At 53.3% G+C, this 12,051-nt stretch overlaps 1 protein-coding gene across 1 annotated transcript in view; it reads right to left on the minus strand.

Moving 5' to 3' along the window:
- The window catches only part of PADI1 (peptidyl arginine deiminase 1), a 40,490-nt gene that overhangs the window by 23,501 nt on the left and 4,938 nt on the right, over positions 1-12,051 (minus strand). The gene's annotated exons all lie outside the window — the stretch shown is intronic.

The raw sequence follows: 12,051 nt of genomic DNA on the forward strand, positions 1-12,051 counted from the left end.
CCAGGAGACCAAGCTGGGCTGGGCACCTGGAAGCCAGGGCATAGATGGCAAACCCTTGGACACCCCCAGCCCACACCCAAGTCCCTTCCAGATCTGACGCTTCCAAACTCTCCAGCTCAACAGAAATCCACTAACCCACGACCTCTCACCACCTCCACTGACATCACTGCGGCCCAAGCCACCATCACCCCTCGCCTGGATCACCGAGCAGCTTTCTCATGGGTCCGTGGTCCCACCCGGGCCCCTCCAGTCTGTTTTGCACACAGCAGAGCGTGTTGTTTCTTTGCTGGAAAGCAGTGGTTTCCATCAAACTCAATAAAAGGCAGAATCCTCTTGAGTAGCATAAGAGGCCCTTCTGATGCGCCCCTGCCACCTTGCTGACTGCCTCCTCCCTACTACGCTTCCCCTCGCTCACTTAGCTCCAGCCACGCTGGCCTTCCTGTTGTGCCATGAAGATGCCAAGGTTGTCCTGGCACTGCCCGCTGCTGCTGCATCGACTGCTTCTCCCCAAGATGTCCACAAGTCTCCTTCCCTCACCCTCTTCAGGGCTCTGCCTAAATGTCACCTTCTCAGCAAGCCCCTGCCCCCACCCAATCACTCCATTTAATGCTGCACCTTGCCCATCTTTCCCCCCGACTGATCCCCCATCTCCCTTCCCCTGCTCTGATTCCTTTTTTTTTTTTTTTTTTTTTTTTGAGACAGAGTCTCCCTCTGTCACCCAGGTTGGAGTGCAGTGGTGCGGTCTCTGCTCACTGCAACCTCCGCCTCCCAGGTTCAAGCGATTCTCCCACCTCAATGCCAGTCAACTGTCCATCTCTCTTGCTAGAAGGTCAGCTCCACAAGGGCAGGAATTTTATCTGTTTTGTTCACAGCTGCATCCCCAGCACCTATAACAGTGTCTGGCACATGGTAGGTGTAGGTGCCCAATAAACACGTGTGAATGAATGGATGCATTCTCACTTTCTGCCACTCTGCAGGGGGATTCAAGCCCATCTGCACTTGAGTGGAGATCTAGAACTTGACTAATGCCAACACCCCGTGCAACTTCTTTCCATCACCCAATACACCGCATTCACCTGATACACCAGAGCTCTGGGATCAAGAAATGGGTGTTGAGAAGCCTCCCATCTGCCTTGGCCCCAGCCTGGGGCACTCATCTGCCGGGCCCCCACACTACCCCTCACACCACCAGCTGCTCCCAGCCACAGCTGCTTGGGGCCAGCCTTCCTGGCCCACAGCATCAGAGGGGGATGCACTGCAAACTCAGGCTACAGGGCACCCAGAGCAAAATCAACAGGGCCTCTGTGGGTGGCATCTCATTCTTCTTCATCCCCTGCATAAGCGTGAACTATGGCCTCTCTGTGCCAGGCACTGCACTAATCCCCAGAGTTCCAGGAGGCTCTTGAGCCTGTGGCGCTCACACTCTGGAGAGGAGGTTGAATGAGAGAACTACACATTGGTGCTTGTTCTTCCTTTGTTAAGTCAGGGCTCTCCAACATCATCCCCCACGGCAGAGCCATCAGCCACCAGGACACCACCCAAGGTCAAGTCCACTTACAGACATCCACCTGACTACAAAGATGCTGCTGGAGGAATTTTGTCTGTTTTGCTCACAGCTGCATCCCCAACACCTGTAACAGTGTCTGGCCCATAGTAGGTGCTCAATAAACACTTGTTAATAAATGGTTGGATTCTCACTTTCTGCCTCTCTGCAAAAGGGGTCCTTCTGCATATTCTCCTGCCTTCATCCTTTCCTGGACCCCTAAAAAACCACCCAAATATTCAGCCTTCTGGAGAAACCAGACCCCCTCCACAACCTCTGCCATGATCACTTGGCCCCATCAAAAAACTATCTCCATTGACTGCGGTGACAACAGTCCTAATTCCAACAATCACGAGTCCTTCTTGGTGCTCCCTAATGCTCATCACAACCCCCCAAAGCAAAGATTATAATCCCTATTTTACAGATGAGGCAGGAGTGTGCACGGGCCCCAGAGCCCCCACAGGCTGCTGGCAAGACCCACCTCCCCCATCCCCCACTCCTGGCCTTACAGTCACCACATTCCACAGCACTTTTGGGGGTCCTCGCACCTTACCTGCTCTTCCTCATCGTTTACATCAGTTGCCATGGAAACCCCAAGTCTCCTGGACTCTCATCCTCTCATCTGACCCCCTTCCTCATCCTCCCCAACTCCCTTTCAATCCCAGCCACCATCATCTGCACGATATCCTCAGTCCCACCCTGGACAGTTTCCTTGATCTTGTACTGTAAAGGAAGCCTGCCCCCAACAGCAGGCATGGCCTCCCCTTCAGCCATCTCCATGGTGACTGCTTCCCCCTTACTCCCTCCAGCCCCTGGGCCTGGAGGTGGGCAAGGGTCCTTCACGCTCCTCAATGTCCCTTCCAGATCATCATCTTTCTTCACTCCGTAAACCCCCAGCTTTGCATTGACATTTCCAGACTACACCACCGATCTACAGGGACACCTCTGCACACCATTGCTCTGTCCTCATCTCGAGGGTGCCAGCTCCTGCCATGTTCCTCAGCCGGCTGCCGTCACCAGTTTATACTTCAATGGCGATGTAGATGGTGTGCTGCACCCTGGTCCCTCAGCCCCTTGACCTCTCATCCAATGCTCCTGTCCTCCACCTGGCCTCATCCCCTCCTTCGCGGGGCAGGTGCTATAGAATGTCATTATCAAAAAACTGCACCCACTACAAGCTCCCCTGTTAGCAACCCACTCGGACACCGCTTCCCAATATTCCAGCTCACTCCTAACACACCAGTGCAAGCAAACCTTCAGCCCACTGGGACACTTGACCTTTGAAGGCTGAGTCCTCTCTACTCGCCCCCCACTGCTGCCCCTCATCCCTCGTGTTCCCTCTTCCCTTCCCCAGCATAGTCCCATAGATCCCATAGTCCCCCGCTGCAGCCACCCCCTTGCTCCACTCCCTAATCTTTTGCTCATCCTTCCCTCCCTTGAGCTGCCTGGCAGAGCTCCAGCTATACAATCAGATCCAACTGTCCACCCCCTCTGCACCTGCACCACGCGGCTCACCATGGTTCACTTGGATTCATGACTGCTGACCTCAATGGATGCGTGACATGCTCGGTGCTCCTACAGCATTGCTCCAGGCTCTTTTCTCTTTCAATGTCCTAGAGGACTATGTCCTATCTTCTCCTATCTCCAGAAGCCTCCCCACTCTTCCCCCTTGTCACTCAGAGCCTTCAACCTCTCTCCTCCCACCACCTCATCTCCCAGCCCTCCTGCCTTTGAGTCCACGAGCATGCCTGCCCTCCTGGGAAGAGGGGTGAGCTGCCTAGGCTCTTGCCCAAGACCAGCCCTCCTGGGGCACATCCCCTACTCAAGGGCATCACCGGCCTTGCCCCTTCTCCCCTCTCTTGCACCCAGCACACAGACATGGTGAATATCACCCATCCCCAAACTCATTCTCCTTTGACCTCCTCATTTCTTCCGCTCCCTTGACACCTCCAATTATTTCTTCTCTTTGCCTCTGCAACCTGCCTGTAATCAGCCTTTCCTCCCACCACAAGGAAACTCCACTGTTGCCAAACCCAGTGGGTCTTTTCTCTTCTTCCCCTCATTGACCTGTCAGAGGCACTTGGCCCAGATGATCACCTGTCTTTGAAACACTTTCCCACTTGGCAGCTGGGACACGGGCTCTGCTTGCTCTCCTCTGACTCCGTGGCCTTTCCTCTAACGCCTTTGCTGTGTCACACCCCCTTACCCCCTAACTCCAGGCAGTGGTGTGCTGGCAAATGTTTAACAACCAGCTCTCTGGAGTGGGGGGGTTCTTATGCATGTATATGTATATATAAATTTATCATAAATTTTACTGATGTAAATAGTGTGTAGCACATAATGTAAAAATAATAGTATAATACATATAATTCTTTATTGTAAAATGTGTTGTAAATTCTATATAGTACATTGATTCCTCCAGATGCCCTCTCTTGCAACTGTAGCCAACCTGTGGTTGCAATTTGACCATGATTTGACCAATGCAATTGCATCCCAATCTGCTCATTCTTTCCTCCATAAGTTTATTGTCACTAAATCTGATATGTGACGTAAACGTTGGTTGATATTTTTGTTGGCATTCACGAATAAGATGAAAGGGGAAACAATGAAGATGCATGTCACCCTTCATTCATTCATCTAGGATGTGAGCAACTTCTTTGCTGAATCAGATAATCCTGGAGGAACATTTCATCAATTCTTGGTACTAACCACAATGTCATGGCTATAGACGCAATACACTTTTAAATTTAGTTGACATTGTTAACCTGTCTCCATCACTTTCTGAACTCTAGGCATTTGATAAAACGATGAATGAAGCCCTGATTTGTAGCCTTGACCAATGTCTGTGGTGTAAACACTCCCACTCCAGCCAGTTTCAAGTTACCAGCCCAACATCACTGGACTCAGAGTTTCAAAGAGATGCATAATAGCACCTCGTGACATCACTATTTCCACTGTACCTGGACAATGGTAAAATGCAGTAAAATAATTAAGCAGTGATGAGTTTTCAGTATTACTGCCTTTGTTTTTAATATAATTTGTTTAATTGTGTGTATAATTTAATTTTAAATAGTGGCTGTGTTTAACAAGGGGTTCATAACCTTCTTAAAAATTAAACAATCAGATCTCCTTGAGGAAGGACCCTGGTACATTGCCACAAACACACTGTTCAACTTTCTCCCAGCCTTCCCCAAGAGGACGCACAACTTTTTACCAGGGTGACTGTCACTGGGGAAAAGGAAGTAATCGTACATTTCTAGTTCTCCTGCACACTGGCCCTGAACTGGTCTAGGAGACCCTAAACAACACTGCGGCCCACCTGGCAGAGCAGGGGCTCATGGAGGCCAGGTGATCCATGGAGTTTCAGCTCAGGTTCATCTTACAGTGGGTCCAGTAGCCCCTGAGCCCATCTGTGGTTCCGCACCACCCCAACAAGTTCTGAAATGTGTAATTGGAATAGGCACCGTCGGCAACGGGCAGAATCCCTACACTGGTACTCTTCAGAGTGTGGCTGGCCCCAGCGCACCTGGCTTAGGGCTCAGCCTCCCCTCTCCTCCTCTCCTCCCCTCCCTCCCCTCTCCTCCTCTCCTCCCCTCCCTCCCCTCTCCTCCTCTCCTCCCCTCCCTCCCCTCTCCTCCTTTCTTCTGTCTACACCCACTCCCTTGGTTTTCTCCACCTGCCACATCAATATGGTTAGAACTCTCAGACTTCTTGTTTTTTGAGTCTCTCCCTGGGTGTCTACCAGGCATTTTATTTTATTTATTTTTTATTTTTTGAGACAAAGTCTTGCTCTGTCACCCAGGCTGGAGTGCAAAGGCATGATCTCAGCTCACTGCAACCTCTGCCTCCTGGGTTCAAGCGATTCTCCTGCCTCAGCCTCCCAAGTAGCTGGGATTACAGGAGCTCACCACCACGCCAGCTAATTTTTGTATTTTTAGTAGAGACGGGCTTTCACCATGTTGGCCAGGCTGGTCTCGAACTCCCGACCTCAAGTGATCTGCCAACCTCGGCCTCCCAAAGTGCTGGGATTACAGGCATGAGCCACTGCGCCCAGCCCTACCAGGCATTTTAAATTTCGCACGTCCAAAGCCAAACTCCTGCTTCCCCATGCCCACTCCTTCCCCACGCCCACTCCTTCCCCACTCCTTTCAAACCTGCTCCTGCCCAACCCACCGCAAGTCTGTCCATAGCAGCTCCACCTTCCAATTCAGCCTCACCTCATCTTGTTCCCTCACTCGCAGAGCCAGCCCCTCAGCAAATCCCATCACCTCCACCTTCATAGCAACTGCAGACCCTGACCGCTCTCACCTCTGCCACAGCTCACACCCTGTCCAAGCCACCAGTTGCTTCCATGTGGATTTTTATCATAGGCCAGTGTCTTGCTTCCCCTCTCTCCCCACAGTCCAGCTTCAACATAGCAGCCAGAGGGACCTTTTAAAATAGAAGTCCTGTTGCATCCCTCCTGCTCAGAGGCTGTCACCAGAGCCTGTGTGGCCTCCCAGGCTTTCCTGACCCATTGCTTTCCCTCCCCACACCCTCTTGCTTGTTCCTGCCGTTCCTCAAGCATGCCAGGGCTGCAGCTCTCTCTGTCCGGAATGTTCCTGTCACCGATCCCTGCGGTCTGCCCAGCCCCTCACTTCCTTCTCTCAGGGTAGCATACGAGGCCCTTCTGATGTACCCTTCTTGCCTGTTGCAAATGGCGTGACATGAATGACACCACGAGTCTGGTGCCCCAACCCCAGCTTCATTCCAGCCCATGGCACCGGCCACCTCCCAGCCACCTGACAGAGCACATATCTGCTCATTGCAGTCTCTCCTCTAAAATGCAGAGATTTTTTTCTGTTTTATGCTGTCTGCATCGCTGCTGTCATCTCTGCATCCAGCTTAGTGCCTGGCATGAACCAGGGGCACAATCAACGCGTTCTGGACAAGGACACAGCGACTCAGGATGGTGGAGTGGCTTTCTCAGGACTGCCCAGCGGGGAGGTGGCTGAGTCATGATTGAATCCAGTCGGCCTGGCCCATGAGTTCCAAGAGCAAGTAGCCACAAGCCCAGGGCACCCAGCTGGCAGCAGAAGGGTTTCTAGCTCATGGGGGACTCCTGCTCCACCCCACTCAGGGACCACCGGTGCCAGACACAGCCCTTTCAAGGGAAGCAGGACTCTGTGGAGCCAATCCCTAGCTTTGGGCAAAAGTTGACATCTCCAAGTCACAGCCCCCTATTTGGAGCCTTGGTAGAAAATGATGATGATGATGATGATGATGATGATGATGATGATGATGATGATGAAAGAAGGGGGAAGAAATGACAGGTACAATTCCTCTGGGGCTATCAAGACCCTCCAAGCCCAGCCTAGCTTCCTGTAGTCTAGATCTGCTCCCTCCCCACCCCAAACTTGCTCAATAGCTCACACCTCTGTTCACCATTCTCTGGGGTGCTGGGCTCCTGGTCTCAGTGTCTCCCTCCCCTGTGAGTAACAGATGAGTGGGCAGTGCCTAGAGGGGTCGGGCCTTGGGGAAATGTGGCTTCCTGCAGGAGACACCTGCTATGCAGGTCTGAGGCCCAGGGCCACTCCCACAGGCATGGGGAGGGGCCTGTTCTAGTTCCCAGCCCCACTGCCTTCAAGACTTGGCTCCCATCACCCCCATCCAGGTCAGCTTCAGCTACAGAAGAGTGGCAGGTACCCCAGCAGGAGCTTTGAAGACCACCAGGAAGAGGCAGGAGGAGGGGTCTGCTTATTCTCTCTGGCACCCAAGCAAGGCAGGTTATGCCGGGTGAGCCCTGCGCTGCCTTTGATTCTCATTCCCTTGGCATCTTACCCCCTCCCCTGCCCTGGGGCTGGGAGACAGGGCTTACGCTGCTTTTTTTTTCTCTCTCAGGTGCCCAGATCTGTGGGCCTGGCCATGGATGAAGGGCTGCCCCTGGGAGGTATGACAGGCAGGAGTGGGAGCTTGTGGGGAGCCCCAGGCCACCCTGCAGTGGGCTGTGCTGCGCCAGCTTTCTGGAGCTGCTCCCAGCTTCCTCCGAATCTAATAATCCTCTCCAAGATGCTTCTCTTTGGTGATGTCTCATGATGTAGCCCCCAGACCTAACCAACCCCCAGATATGCAGTACTGGCATGTCCCCAAATGCATAGTCAGGTGAGGTCATGGATTTCAAAGCACCCCTCCAAATAAAAAAGACCAAAATCATTACCACTACAGGAGTCACCCTGTCAGGAGTCCTGGTAATCACTGTTATATTATCATGGTTTCCACTCTTATGCTGATGAGCCTGCCCCTCACCAGGCTGCTCCCCCATCTCTGCTGGGCCGAGTCACGGGGTGGGGGTAGGGGGGTCTTTTGCATTCTTCAAGACCCGCTTCAAATGCCATCTCTTCCACGGAGTGAAGTGTGGGTTCTGTGTGGAGCATGGCCTCAAACTGGTCACTCAACTGCCTCGATTTTCCTCCACTGTAAAATGGACATAATCCCAAGAGCTACTTCCTAGGCTGTTGGAGGGATTCCCTGAGATGATGACTTCTCAGCGTTAGATGCTGTCACCATGGTTACGATTACTCTTCTCAGAATCCCCAAACAGCCCAACTCACTCCAGCCAGAAACCTATGTGCTTCCTCTGTGCCCCCATGGCCCTGGTTCAGACCTTCCTGGGGGCCACTTCACATCTCATCTGCGCCGCCCAGAGCAGCGTCCTCCTACTCACCCTGCAATGCCCACCAACCTCATGCCCACAGCAGGGCCAGTTGCATCAGGTTCAATAGAGAGGTTATGGGCAGAATGGGGTGAATTCTTAGAGAATCTCACAAAAGGAGACGCAGAGGGCGGGATGAGGAGTGTAAAACCAACTACTCTCCACCCCTGCCCGCCTCCTGTGGTAAGGTGCAGGTTCACCCACTGGTTATGGCATAAGGCAGCATGTTCCATGGGTTCTAGTGGAGCAGGGAAAGAGCCTGCATTTTCAAGCACCTGCCGTGTACCAGGCACATGCTTAGCTTTTGCTATCCATGATCTCATCTCGACTTCACTCCAACTCCTGCTCCCCAACCAAGGTAGGTGTTACTTGTCACAGGGTAATGACGGCCGGTAATGCAGGAGTAAAAGAATTTACCAGGACAGCTGTATGTAAAGGAAAGCAGATTGATTACAGAAAGTAGGAAAATACATCGCCAGAGACACAATGGTCAGCCTTCAAGAAAGAAGCCTCTCTCTGGGGTGAAGCCGACGGCAAAGAAACAAAGACTTGCTGGGGATTTTATAGGACGATGTTTATCTGTCTGTTGAAGAGGGCTTTGTGCAGTGCTGACTATGCCCAGGCCGCAGGGAGCTCAGTTGCAGGGGTCTGGTGAAAGCTGGGTGCAGGAAGATTGTGAGTTACTTGCATAGGAGGGCGATGCGTCCTGGACCATGAAGAAAGGCAGGCTCGGAGCTGATCAGCTTTCTTTTCTTTCTTTACTTTTCCCTGCTCCTACCAGCCTGGCTCCTTTTCCCTAATGAGGACTCCGAATTACGTCCCCACTTCGCAGATGAAGAAATCTCAGAGAAGTTAAGTAACTTTGCTCAGGTCACCCAGATAGCAAAGTGAGAAGCTGTCCTGGCTGGTATTAAAATGAGTGCGTGTGTGCCCTGAGCATGCCCTTGTCAGGGACTGGAAGGAGGAGACGATCAGGGGTGTCGGAAGGAAACAGGAATGTGTTGAGAGAGTGTGCAATTCGAGCTCCTCTGCATGGCTCTTTGGCAGCAGGCCAGGGAGGCCTAGGGAGGGTGGCAGCACCAAGGCAGGAAAGCCACAGCCCCCTGGCCCCACCATGCACCCACATCTTACAGCGGCAAGGCCAGGGGGGTGGTGCCTGTGATCTTCTTGTCCTTGTCTGCCCTGAAATGACAGAAGGAAGAGACCAGGGAGCATCTTGCATAGCATAGGCCTTGGGTCAGAGGCGGGCCTTGGAGGTCATCCCGGCCAGCCGCCTGCCCACTCCCCAAGACTGACAGCTCACTACCTCACACCCCTCTCTGCTTTGATGGTTCAGGTAATTAGAAAGCTTTTCCTTTTGCGTGGCTGCAACTTGCTTCCCAGAAGCCTAGGCCCACTGGGGCTCCACAGGCCAAATCTTATGTCAACAGCTCAGAAATGTACCACCTGGTCTCTAGGGAGAAGAGAAATACAGCAGTCACAGAGAAGTGCTTCCCTGCCAACTGTCCTATCCAGCAGTTTGGACATGGCCAGATCCTGGGGGCAGAAACTGAGTGGGTGGGGGTGGGGGCCAATGTGCTCTTGGGGGTCGTCTGGGGCACTGTGCTGGATGAGTGGTGGAGGCAGGAGGGGGAGAATCAGGCAGAATCGGATGAAAAGGCTGAAGAGCAGGCACTGCTGGCTGAGCCTGTGGCTCCCCTGCACGCCTGGCCAGGATCCAGCCTGCCAGGAGCCCCACAGGCGCCAGCCGCTAGGTGTCCTGGAATGAAGCCACAAGAAATGCCGTAGGGTCAGGCAGCCGGGCCCAGCAAATCTCCTGGGGTGACCAGCTCCATGGGTGATTCTGCCTGGAGCCAGGGATCTGCCTGGAGGCTGATAGTCCCGGGGTACTGGCTGCCACCCCATGAGCTCCAGCACTAAAGGCCAGCAGCTTCCCTGGGGCACACAGGGCTCCCATTAGTGCTGCCAGTGGCTGTGCCTCAATGTACCTTCCTGGGTAGCTATTGTACGTCAGGTCCCATGCTGGGCACCAGGAAAGCAGAGACAAATCATCCTTGGCTTTGCCCTTGTGGGGTCCACACGGGGCAGGTCCATCAGAGTCTACGGAGGGTTTTTACTCCGTTCTCTGATTCCATCCCCATGGCCCCTGCCTGCTAATAGGGGAGTGATTATTTTTCTCCCCATTTTACAGAAAATGAGCTGAAATACAGAGAGGTCACACAGAGGGTGATGGGGCACAGCCGTGCTTGGCCTCTGCCTGGGTCTGACTCCAAAGCTCATCTGCTGCCCTGCCTTCACTTCACCCCTCACTTACCCAGCAACATAGAAGAGTCTCAGAGCCTGGGCAGTCACAGGGTTAGGCTCACAGAATTTAGAACCAAGTGGACCTGGGTCCAAATCCCAGCTCTGGCATTTGTGGGCTGTGTGACTTCAGAAAAGTCTCTCAACCTCTCTGTGTCTCCGTGTGTCTGCAAATGGGGATTATAGTAGTCCCCATCTCACAGGCTTGTTGTGAGGTTTAACTGAGATAGTGCCGTGAGCACTTAAAACAGGGCTGCCGGCCGGGCACGGTGGCTCATGCCTGTAATCTCAGCACTTTGGGAGGCTGAGGTCAGGAGTTCAAGACCAGCCTGGCCTGCATAGTGAAACCCCATCTCTACTAAAAATACAAAAAACTAGCTGGGCATGGTGGAGGGAGAGGAATTGCTTCAACCTGGGAGGCGGAGGTTGCAGTGAGCCGAGATCGTGCCACTGCACTCCAGCCTGGGCGACAGAGCAAGACTCCGTCTCAAAAAAAACAAAAACAAAAACAGAAAACCAGGGCTGCCATCATGATCATTACTGTCACAGAGGGCATCTGAAAGGCATGGAGGAGTGGGCAGACCCGGGCAAAAGAGGACACAGGGCCCTGTCGTTAATAGGACCCTGGCACCTCCCTTCACTCTCCTCCCTGACCAAGAAAATGGGTCAGGTGTGCAACTGTTGAAACCCACATCCTGAAATTTGTTTAACTCTCCAACTAGGATGGAAGCTCCTCACATGTGGCCATGGGCCGTATCATCACCGAATGGCAGAACCCAGCACAGAGCAGGTGCCCAGGAGCAGACTGCCCTGGGGAAAAGACCACAGGAGGTTCCTTGAGATGGGAGGTGTGGGCACCAGACAGTAGGAGGGGGCAGCTCCAACCCCCAGTCCCCTGGCTGCAACCCTGGCTTTAGCTTTCCCCTGTGTCCTCTCCCCGGGGCTGGCTGGGGCTGCTGGAGGTTGAGGGAGGGCAATGGCTGATGTCCCAGACCCCTCAGCGGGCTGGGGCATTTTCTCAGGAGTCTAGAATCACACATGATGTGGCTGTGTCCTGTCTTCTCCCTCATTCACAGAAATCACACTAGTGGGTGCCTTATGCCCTGTCATTGCTTGGGGAGGGGCACGCCCAGAGAGCCCAGGCTGAGGGCGCAGGCTGAACCAGCCTTCTCCCAAGTGGAGCTCTGCCCAGCCAGGAATGGAGCTGGAGAAGAGGGACAGCTTTCACTCACTGGTCTTCCCAGAAGAGATAAACAGGGGCTGGAGACCAGAATGTCCCTGAGAGATGGGGCCCTGAATTTAGAGTCCAAGTTGTGAGTCATCGATCCTCTCCCCAAAGCATGTCCGCATTCTGTGGATTGTGGAATTCCTCAATGTAAAATGGAAAAAAATAGGCCGGGCGCGGTGGCTCAGGCCTGTAATCCTAGCTACTTAGGGGGCTAAGGCAGAGGATCACTTGAGCCCAAGAGTTTGAGGTTGCACTGAGCCAGGGTCACACCACTGCACCCTAGCCTGG

Source organism: Gorilla gorilla, chromosome 1 (assembly GCF_029281585.2).
Source record: "Gorilla gorilla gorilla isolate KB3781 chromosome 1, NHGRI_mGorGor1-v2.1_pri, whole genome shotgun sequence".
In the NCBI taxonomy this organism is placed as follows: domain Eukaryota; kingdom Metazoa; phylum Chordata; class Mammalia; order Primates; family Hominidae; genus Gorilla; species Gorilla gorilla.